This window comes from Emydura macquarii, unplaced genomic scaffold (assembly GCF_026122565.2).
Source record: "Emydura macquarii macquarii isolate MOO-44397 ecotype Brisbane River unplaced genomic scaffold, CSIRO-AGI_Emac_v2 contig_3506, whole genome shotgun sequence".
Taxonomy (NCBI): domain Eukaryota; kingdom Metazoa; phylum Chordata; order Testudines; family Chelidae; genus Emydura; species Emydura macquarii.
In genome coordinates, this window is record NW_027133643.1 from 58,492 (window position 1) to 70,414 (window position 11,923).

The following is an 11,923-nucleotide window of genomic DNA, read 5'->3' on the forward strand; positions in this document are numbered from 1 at the left end:
TCCTCCCCTATCTTCCAGTCAAAGGGCAATGCAAGCAGACTCTGAAAGGCTTATCTGTTGTCATGGTACTGCCTGATTCAGCCCTTCAGATAACTAAATTAAGGAGAGTCCAAGCCCTGGTCTACACTCAAAAGGTTATACAAAAGCCCTAATGTGGATGCATTAACACCATATTAAGGAGCCTTATGCCTGTATAGTTATTCCCTTCCCATACAGGAACAGCTATACTGGTACAGAGCACATTTACACCCCTATAACTGCATTCACACAAGGGAGGGGAGTTGTCCCACTTTATCTGTGCTAACATAGTCCAAGTGGTACAACTTTTTTACAGTACACAAGCCCCAAGCAAATTTGTGTGTGGCAGAACAAGGATCTTAGCTAGCCAGCGAGTAATTTAATCAATGTTTGTAAGGATTACATTCAAGTGTGAAACCTGTTATCAATTTATCTGTATCTAAATTATCTTGTGATTTCACAGCTGTGTCAGGGATGCATATATTAAATAGCGAGCATTAAAAAAAATATCTTAATGTCGTTTTATTAGCACATTCGGCTTCCAAATATAAATGTATCAGGATTCACGCTCTCAGATCCCCCTCCCTTCATCCCATGGCGGCTTGTGGCTTTTGCTGTGCCTTATGCAATGTCCTCATCCCTTTAGTGCTGAGAAGGCTGAAATATTATTTCTTTACAGCAGTGCCTGGAGAACGAAACAGAGATTGAGGCCCCACTGGGCCAGGCACTGTAGAAACACATGGTGAGAGACAATCCCTCTCCTGATGAGTTTGTAATCTAGCTAGACAAGACAGACAAAGATGGGAGAGGGGAGAAACTGAGGGGAAGTGACTTGCCCAAGGTCATGCAGTCTGTCAGTAGCAGAAGTGGAAGGAGAACCCATGTCTCCTGGTTCAGTGCCCTAGCCACTAGACCACAAGGAACTCTGCTGATTGTCAGGTTATGACTCTTTGGGACGTGTGTAAAACTTACGAATTCCGTGTGAGATTCTGAACTCTCTGTGTGTATCTTCAGCAAGCTCCATTTTCAATACGGGGGCTCTACATGCTGCCTTCTCTGTTCCCTCTTTATCTCCAGGTTGGACTGAAATTCCGACAGGGTTGACTACAGAGGGTCATTAACTCGGGATGGTCCTCTAGTCAGATACAAACATACTCAACAATAGCCCAGATAGGAGAGGATGCCAGGCAATGAAGTGGCCTAGGAGAGATTTGTGATCATCTGTTGAGTCTGTTCCAGGAGTCACTTGACCAAGGGTCTGGAAGATTATGAAGGGACTCACAGGGAGATGACTGAGAGTCACAGAGTAGTTTTGGGCAGGAGCAGGGAGGCGGGGGGATGGACCGGCCAAGAGCAGAGGAGGTGAGCAGGGTGGAGAAGGCTCCAGGTTTCAGAACACAAGCCAGGAACTGAGACCAGAAGGACCCCCAAGATAAGGAGAGTGCCTGGACTCTGTTCCTACTGCGGAGGCTAACACGCCATGGGGACGCTGTGGCTGGATCTGCTCAGAGCGGTCTGGTGAGTAGCCAAGAGATGCTGCTTGACTGGAGTTGTTTCAAAGGATGCCCCTTGCAATTTTGCAAGGCAAAAGAACACTAAAAGGAAGCAGAGCGGCCCTATCATCCCAGGAATACACACTTTGCATATAGCCATAAGGTTACACCTGCCTTCCACATACACTTACTATAAATCATTACTGTTTCACAACACAATTCTCTCTCAAAACCAACGTGCCAACCAACTGGACGACCAACTGGAACAGATTTATTCTTTGGGACACTGCAAAGAGCCTTAATTCATCCAAGAAATGTGACTACAGAGGAACAAGTCACATGCCCGTGAGTCTGTGGTTATGTTACAGGGCCGTGATTCTTTAATTATTTAAATTCAGGTTTATGGCATAATCATTTAAGAACACATGGTATAAACTACGAGCTGGTTGGTAAATACAAAATGAGTAACATATCAAATATAAATACCTAGCAAATATTAAGCTCCCAATAAAACTTTCTAGTGCAGATTGGCTGCAGTCTGCGTTATTTCTTTTGTTACTTGAAACAATCATTTAAATCACCCTTGGACTTTAACACAAACCATCTCGATTTGGCTTGGGTTCCACATAAACTATCATTAGTTATACAACAAATGAAGAAGCCAACTGGGTGGAAAGCTGCTATGTTTGGTAAGGGATGGATCAGTTTTCCTGGTCACTCCAAGGCCCTGGGTTTAGTGTGGATTTTTCTATATTCTTTTAAAAATATGAAATCTTCCATTTAGAAGTACCTTTCTGACCCTTCTGGGGGTAAAGAGCTGTAAATGCAGAAAAGTTTTTGTCAGATCTTCAGCTGGTGTGGATTGGCACAGCTCCACTGATTTCACTGGGGCTGCGCCATTTTAAACCAGCCAAATTTTTGGCCCTTCATGTCTGTGAGGCTCTAGAAATACTCATGCTAATAACCTCACAATTTATACTGAAACAAAACAGGGCACAGAGAACCCCTAAATAATTCATTGCTCTTTGCATTATGGGCCCAGGTCAGCCCTGGTGCGAACAGGGTGCTTACAAACTGAATTTGGCTTTGTATGTTTGCAGAATCTCAGTATACCTCCCTGAGGCTTTTATACACAAGGTTAAGGGAAGCAGCAGAATCTGGTAAAATACACTCACTGAGGAACGTGACTGATTTGTGTCAATAAGCCATCAGAGCACTGGGGGTACTACAGGGCAATGTCAGAGATTTTTTTTACTGCATAAACAATCTTATGAAGGTCACCCCTGTCTACCCACAAGACTATCAGACTCAATAGTTCTATGTACATAGCAGGGAAGAATGATTCCCTCCACTGCCGGAATCCCCCGGTAAAATGCTATGGCCTGTGTTGATCAGAGCAAATCATCAGATCCCCTTCTGGCCTTAATATAGATGAATCAAGTGTCTGAGTGCCTCAGTTTACCTATCAGTAAAACAGACAAGCCTCCAATCTGAAACTTGATCAGGGTCCACATTGCACTAATGGATCTTATTTTTATAGTGGGCCAAAACCAAAACCCCTGTTCCAAACACCCCCCAAACCCAGGAGGTGTGAGGGTTCATTAATTTGTGTTAGTGTATGTCTCCACTGCAATGTAAACCCAGGGTTTAAACTCAGACTCATGCTAACTCAGGGCTCAGACTGAGTATGAGGATCCCATGGGGGTGGACACTGGGAGTCCCCCAGAAGTAACTCAGGATCCAACTTTCTTTGTTCTCTGGACAGTCAAGTTTGGTGGCGAGTCAAATTGCACCATGAACAAAGGGCTGGCGCAGCCACATTTTACGCAGTTGCCAGGAAGTCTGGGATGTGGGGGGGTTGGACTCAGGCTCGAATAGTTCAGGGTAGACGCTGCAGCCCCAGTTCAGGACCAAGAGTTCTGCACTTCCTAACCCGAGGTTACAAATGAGTGTAGACGCTCAAACTCTAGGTTAAGAAAGCCAGGGTCTGCTGACTTGAGTTCTACAAAGCCAGGACTTACATGGCAGTATAGACATAACCTTTAAGGGCTGATCACAATGGCACACATAGAAGAGACTCTTAACAGTGGACAAAGGCTAAATACTTTCATAGTCCTCTAGAAGAAACACCTGCTGATTCCCCCCCACCACACTCTTCCAGCCAAGGGGAGCCCGGTGTGTGGGGTGTGGGCAGATGCGATGCTGTGACAAGAAATGGCTGCTCCTCTCCTGTGTAGAGGCAACTGCCGGCCTCGTGCCGGGACAGAGGTGAAGAGCCCACTACACACACAGGAAGAGTAGACACCCGGGAAGTGAGCAGTGAGTGTGTGGAAACGATGGGAGGATGAGAAGGAGGAGGGACCGAGCAGAAGTGACCTCAGCAGGGAGGGTTATTATATGACAGGCTAAAAGTTCTGGCCCCTGGTGCTCCCGGATACTGAGCTGGAGTCAGCTGCATCTTGTTGCCCTTCCTGACTGAAGATGGTGGTTTTACGTCTGGTGAGCATGATTGTGACTCAAAAGACGGTTCCGTGCGTGGCAGTCCTTGTGCACCGGTAGCTGGGGGCTGAGGAAGGGTTTCCAGCCTATGCCTGCTGAGTCCGCTGCTGCTTACGACTCAGCCTTTGTGCCTCAAAATCCATACAGCGGTTCATCCCAAGCTGGGGTCATCCCGTTGTTGACTTCTTCTCGCCAGCAGAGCCTAGCCGTTGCTGACAACTCCCAGCTGCCAGCTTCAAGGTTGCACTGTTTCAAGTTATGCCTCAGTGTGCCCTCGAAATGTTTCTTCTGGCTGCCCCGTATGCGGTTTCCCACTTTCGCTTCACCATATATCAACTGCTTTGGCATTCGGGTGTCATCCCTCCTCAACATATGACCAACCCAGAATACCTGTGATGCAATAAGCCTGGCTCCAATCCCCGTGCAATGACTACTTCCAGAACCTCAGTACTGGTAACTTTATCCTCCCCTTTGATGCAGAATATGGCATGCAGATGTCATAAATGGAACTTATCTAGAAGCTTAATGTGATGCTTATAGCAGGTCTAGGTCTCACACCCATACGACCAGTTGGACAGCACAAGTGCTTTATGGACTTTTAATTTGATTTGAAGCTTAACACCACGTTGCCGCCAGACTCTGTCTGATAGTCTGCCCAGTGATGATCTGGTTTTGTTGATACAACTTAGCTCCTTATCTATAGTAACACCATTGAACAATGTTCTATCAAGATAGCAGAAGTCTGTAACAGCATTCAGTTCTTTGTTGCTGATGGTGACTTTTGGTTTGACACAGAACTTCTGTCCTTTTTCAGATTGATTGTCAGCACGTACCTTTCTGCAGGCTGAGAATCTGTCTGTAATCTATTGTATGTCTTCTAGAGTATGTGCTTCTGAAGCACAGTCATCGGCATACAGCAGCTCATGAACAATCACCTCGAAGACCTTTGTGGAAGATCGCAGCCTGTCCAGAGGATCAGAAATGTATCCTGATGCCAGCATTCTGGTCTCTTGAAGCATCACTGACCATTGCTGCACAGAAGAGATTGACACAGCCCTGCTTGATACCATTAGCAATAGGAAATGGTTTCAGGCAGAACACTATCTACGCAGACTCATCCAAGCATGGATGAGCTAGTTTGGCAAGTGACTGATCTTTAACTACTGGTGGTAGATATGCCAATGACCTGTGAAGGGATGTTAGATAGGGTGATTCTGAGTTATTCCAGAGAATTCTTTTTTGAGTGTCTGGCTGGTGAGTCTTGCCCACATGCTCAGGGTTTAACTGATCACCATATTTGGGGTTGAGAAGAAATTTTCCCCCAGGGTAGATTGGCAAAGGCTCTGGGGGGTTTTCGCCTTCTTCTGTAGCATGGGGCACGGCTCACTTGCTGGTGGATTCTCTGTACCTTAAATTCTTTAAACCATGATTTGAGGACTTTGATAACTCAGTCATAGGTCAGGGGTCTATTACAGGAGTGGATGGGTGAGGTTTCTGTGGCCTGCGTTGTGCAGGAGGTCAGACTAGATGATCATATTGGTCCCTTCTGACCTTAGAGTCTATGAGTCTATCATGAAGCAACCTCAGAATGTCAGTGAATATTTCTGGACAACAAACTTACGTAATAATTGCCACAGCCGAGGTCTACTAAGAGTCTCAAGTACTTTAGCCAGGTCAGTAAAGACAGTGAAAAAGTCCCATTGCTGTTCTCTGCATTGCTCCTGCATCTGACAGGCTACAAATATCATGTCTGCCATTCCTTGTGTTGCCTAAAACCACATTGTGACTCTGGTAGGACACGATTAGTGATGTTACATAGCAGAAGATCAAAGAGTACACTAGTCACAAGCTTTCCAGCCATGGAGAGTAACGAAATACGATGATAGTTACCACAGTCAGACTCAGAGGGGTAGCTGTGTTAGTCTGTATACAGCAAAAACAACGAGAGTCCTGTAGCACCCTAAAGACTAACGAATTTACATCTGACGAAGTGGGTTGCAGCCCACGAAAGCTTGTGCCCACAGAAATTTGTTAGTCTTTCAGATGCTACAGGACTCTTGTTGTTTTCACAGTCAGACTTTTCACCTTTCCTCTTGTATGTGACAATGGTGGTGTCTTTAAAGTCATGTGGTATGTCTTCAGTACTCCATATATGGAGTAAGAACTCATGCAGTCACTTCAGCCGGATCCCACCTCCATACTTCAATATTTCTGCAGGAATGCCATCAGATCACTGATTGAAGTGCTGACTTCATCAAGGGACAGGGCTGTGTCCATGTTGTCATCACATATGGGCTGATCCACTACTCTTATTAGAGCCTTGTCTGTAACTTTGGATGGTGTGTTCCAAAGATCACTGAAATGCTGTCGCCACCTCTGAAAGATTTCTCCTTTGCCCGTGTGGACGTGTCCCTGGAATCGGGGAGCAGCGTCCGGGTCTGGCTCCCTCTCTGGGTCCTCCTCAGAGGGGGACCAGCCCTCCCGGCTACCTCCCACTGGGAGCCGTCTTGCGCCTTTCTCAAGGCAGGCAGTCTATAGCCAGGCCCTCAGGCAGGGCTGGCGAGGCAAACAGTCTATAGCCAGGCCCTCAGGCAGGGCTGGCGAGGCAAACAGTCTATAGCCAGGCCCTCAGGCAGGGCTGGCGAGGCAAACAGTCTATAGCCAGGCCCTCAGGCAGGGCTGGCGAGGCAAACAGTCTATAGCCAGGCCCTCAAGCAGGGCTGGCGAGGCAGCAGTTTATAGCCAGGCCCTCAAGCAGGGCTGGCTGGTGCAAACCGCTCTCTGGAGCGGCACGGCGGGGAAGGCTTCCTCACGGAGGGTAGGGAAGGGGGGAGGGGGACGCAGGCCCGCCCGTCTCCACTGCGTCCCAGCCCAGGGCCCTGATAGCGGCAACAGCGTTTGCCGCTGGGTCGGTGGGGCTCCAGCCGCAACACACCGCCCAGGTTGCCCCTGACTCAGCCACTATCGTGCGGCTATCCCTGGGCTTCTTCCTCCCCGAAACCCCCGGTACCTGTCTCCTCTGGGTCGCTGAGGTAGGGTAGACCGGCTAGGCCCTCATTGTCCACAGGCGGCAGATCAGGTAGCTCCATGGGCTCATCTTCAGGGGGTAGCTCCTCCAGGTCCTGTGGCCCCCAGGCCTCGGGCAGAGCCGGTAGATCCTCGGGGTCCCAGGCTCGGCACTGCTCTGGCAGGTCTGGTTCTGTCTCCCAAGCCCCGGGTGTCTCCGGGGGGTTCTCCTCCGGCTCGTAGTCCGCTGGGAGCCCCGACAGGCCTTCTTCCGGCTCCCAGGCCGAGGGGGTCTCTGGCGGTCCCTCCAACTCCCAGGCCGTAGGGTACCTGGGAGAGGCCTCAGTCGATCCCCAGGCTGGGTTTAAGGCCAGCCACTCCCTCTCAGCCCGGCTCCCCGGCCCAGCCTTGGCTAGGAGCTCCGGAGGAGATGCGTCCTTCCCCTTCGGCCGCCTCCTCTCAACTGAGCTCGCCGGCCGGGCTCTTAAAGGCCTAGCTCCTCCCCCCTGCTTCCGGTCAGGTGGGGCCACTGGGGCCTTTAAAGGCCTAGACCCGCCCCCTTGCTTCCGGTCAGGTGTTTCCCTGGGGCAGGCTTCTGTCAGCCAGGGTGGGTCTGTGTCCCTCTCTGGGTCCTCCTCAGAGGGGGACCAGCCCTCCCGGCTACAGCCAGTGATCAGTGTTAGGCCATCCACGCTCTTCAAAGGTAGTGGTATGTGGTAGTGGTATGTGTAGGATCATACATATCTTTCAAAGCAGAAGAGAAGTCTTCGGTCTCATGATGGTCGGCATAACCCTGGATTTCATCTGCCATAGCATTCCACCACTGATTCTGCATGTGTCTAATTTCAGATTAGATGTTGTTGGAGGCTCAGTATGATTTGAGTTGCTTGACCACTGTCCTACAGACCTAGCATAGCTTCAGTTGCTTGCTTGGCTATTCTGACCCCTCTAGCATGACATCTTCCGGTTGGCAGAGACGAATAGGACTACTGAGTAACTTTGCGGATGTCTCAGTTTCTGCATACCATGGCACATAACAGGACGAAATATACAACTTGTATGCTTGCAGCGGCACGTAGATAACAGTGATGGGAACAACAAGTTATCCTTGAACATCTGGGGGTACACTGTTTCATTGCCAAGGGGCATATTTTTACACCGCCCCTCCTATCACCAGATGTTATTTTGACAACCCCAGTTATCATGGTGAGAATGGAACGTAGTTAAGGGTGAAAACCCAATGCAGGTAATTAGTACATATGATAATGAGTAGAGAGGTAAATAGGTGAAAGCTGTTTATGGAAGGGTATAAGAAGTCACTACTTAGACAAAGGGGCACACTCCATCAACATCTGACTCCACGGGAGGTGCTGTCGGTTGGACCAGAGGCCACTGACTCCCTGGCAGGGCCCCTGAAGAAAGCAGTTCCAGTATAAAGCCTTCTGAGTGACTGCTTAGCTCTCCAGGATTAGTGCGTAAGATATATTGTAGTTAATTTTAGGCTTTGCATTCAACTAGTATATCTCTAGAAAACCTTGCACATTAAACCTTATTTATCTGCAAAGCTGGTGTATTGTGTCTCACTGGTATCCACACTGATCACTAGGTGTCCAACATCAACAGATGTCATGACACAGATTTCTACAGGTATGTGGGACAGGTATATGGTATATTCTATACCTACAGGTATATGGGACAGAAGAATTTGACGCTGCAGCTCATGTTTTTTAGTGAGCAGCTGTTGAATTTCTAGATCATGCTCGTCAAACCAATCTTGATCATATTGTTTTCCTATACTCAATAAGGCAAGAGTAACTTGATATACCATGTTGTGAAACGTTGCTCACTTGCTTAACACTAGTAGTCAAGCCAGCAGGTTCAGACAAAGCTGCTGTAATGTTATTACAGAGTTCTGCTTCATCTTGTAATCACTTTATGTTGAGTCATCTGATTGGCTTAGATGATGACTTGTGATACTCTGGTTGAATTACTAATAACAATTTGGAGCAATCATGTGATGGTCTTTCTAAAAGTTCACCCACGCATGACTGCACTGACTTGTACATCCTGTAGAACTTGCTGCTGGCAATGATGTGGTTGATAAGCTGCCATTATTTGGATCTTGGGTGTATCCAGGAGGTTTTCTTTTTGTTTCACAGGTGGAAAAAGGTATTCATGACTGCTAATTGGCACTTGATGCACTCACACAGTAGCAGAGTTCCATTGCAAGTGTCTTTCCTACTCCCATGCTGTCCAATGGCAGGCTGCCAGTTGCCAACACTTGCGTTAAAATCCCTCAGGATAATCAGTTTATCTGACACCGATGTCGACACGATGAGTTTGTCTAAGTCACCATAGAACTTTTCTTTTTCATCGTCAGCATCTGTCATGGTAGGAGCATAAAAACTGATGATGGTAACATACCGCTTATATTTCAATGGCAACCACATGCCACTTATGCCTTTAAGTAGACTTTTAAGCTTGGAAGCAGTGGAGTTGTTAACGGCAAAGCCAACATCCAGTTGGCCTGGCTCTGGGGAGGGTCAACCTCCCGAGAAGAATGTGTACGCTGCACCCATCTCTGCCAGTTGCTCTTCATCAGCAAATCTGGTTTCACTGATGTGTAGCAATGTCAACTCAATACCTGGCCAGTTCTCTTGCAACAAGAGCTGTGCCTTTCTTAGGTTGGCTGGCGGTAGGGTTGTTGCATAAAGTTCTAACATTCCATGAAGCTATTGTAATAGGTGTTGAGAGACGTCTACATGCAGATCTGCGACTACAATTACCAGCATCATCACGCCTGCCACTTTGTCACTTACCCATCACTGTAAAGCTTTCCTCCATCATCAGAACTCACATATCGAATAGTTTTCGGTGGGAATGACTTTGCCTCACACCATCTGAACGTCTACACGGCAGTTAAATAGCCCTATAGCCTATGCCCCACAAACATGAGTCAGCAGACCCAGGCCAGCTGCATGTGTTTAATTGCACTGGTGACATACCTTAATTGACTAAGTGATAAGGGATAGCTTTATAGTTATAGCACTGGGCTGGACCTCAGCAGACGGGGGTTCAGTTCCCAGTTCCACCACAGACTTCTGTGTGACCTAGGACAAATCACTTCTTCTTGCTGTAACTCAGCTTCCTGGCTGTAAACTGGATATGATAATGCTACTGTTCTCCCACCCTTTGTCTGTCTTGCCTATTTACATCGTAAGCTCTTTAGGGCAGGGGCGGTCTCTTATTACGTACAGTGCCTGGCACAGTGGGGCCTCACTGTCTCTTGGGTGTTTATGTGCCACTGAATTTGAATGATTCTGTAAGGCTTGAGATTGTTTTCAGCTAACAAGTTATAAATCGAAACTCATGTAAATGGCTAACGATCATACCTGATCCTCAAGGACAATGGCTAGTGTCAACATCTGATGGCTCAGGAAGCCAGATGTCCTCTTAGTGATTCTAATTCCAATGAGAACGGCACATTTGCTTTTAGAATTTCTGACTGTCTGCCACCTATCTGTAAGGATCCCCCCCTTCTTCCTCCAACCTACCCCCCACCGAGTGTAACCCTAGCATCCTTGATGTAAGTAAAGTGATTAAAAGTGTCTCTGCATGTATGTAACGACCATTATCACTGTTGTTCTCTCCGGATGGGACACTGTCTGTATTTGTAAGTTAATAGATAAAGAATTTAAAACATACTATGTAATCAATAAAAAAGGGTATATAATTGACCACTGTAACACCATGAAGTTGAAGCTGATTTATCAGACTTCCCGGTATCGTGAATAAACCTCTTCAGTATTATTTGTGCTGCTTGATTCTTGGAGAAAGAATCCTTCGTGCTTTACAATTCCTATTGTTATCACTATTTATTAAAAATAAAATGGCCTGGAAGTGTATATGAGGATTCGAGCCAATTTATTGGTCACTTAAAATGGCAGATCATAGAATATTAGAGTTGGAAGGAACCTCAGGAGGTCATCTAGTCCAACCCCCTTCTCAAAGCAGGATTAACCTCAGCTAAATAATCCCAGCAAGGGTTTTGTCAAGCCGCATCTTAAAAACCTCTAAAGATGGAGATTCCACCACCTCCCTAGGTAACCCATTCCAGTGCTTCACCACCCTCCTATTGAAAAACGTTCTCCTAATGTCCAACCTAGAACTCCCCCACTGCAACTTGAAACCATTGCTCCTTGTTCTGTCATCGGCTACCACTGAGAAGATACTAGCTCCATCCTCCCTAGAACCGCCTTTCAGGTAGTTGGCAACCAGGGCACACTGCTGACTCATATCCAGCTTCCTATCCACTGTAACCCCCAGGTCCTTTTCTGCAGAACTGCTGCCTAGCTTGTCGGTCCCCAGTCTGTAGCTGTGCATCGAATTCTTCCGTCCTAAGTGCAGGACTCTGCACTTGTCCTTGTTGAACCTCATCAGATTTCTTTTGGCCCAATCCTCCAGTTTGTTTAGGTCCTTCTGTATCCTATCCCTACCTTCCAGGGTATCTACCACTCCCGCTAGCTTAGTGTCATCTGCAAACTTGCTGAGGGTGCAATTTACCTCATCCTCCAGATCATTAATGAAGATGTTGAACAAAACCGGCCCCAGGACCAACCCCTGAGGCACTCTGCTTGTGACTGGCTGCCAGCTAGACATGGAGCCATTGATCACTACTCATTGAGCCATATGCTCTAGCCAGTTCTCTATCCATTTTACAGTCCATTCAGCCAACCCATGCTTTTTTAACTTGCTGATAAGAATACTGTGAGAGACCATATCAAAAGCTTTGCTAAAGTCAAGGTATATCACGTCCACCGCTTTCCCCACATCCACAGAGCCAGTCACCTCTTCATAGAAAGCAATCAGGTTGGTCAGGCATGACTTGCCCATGTCCATGTTGACTG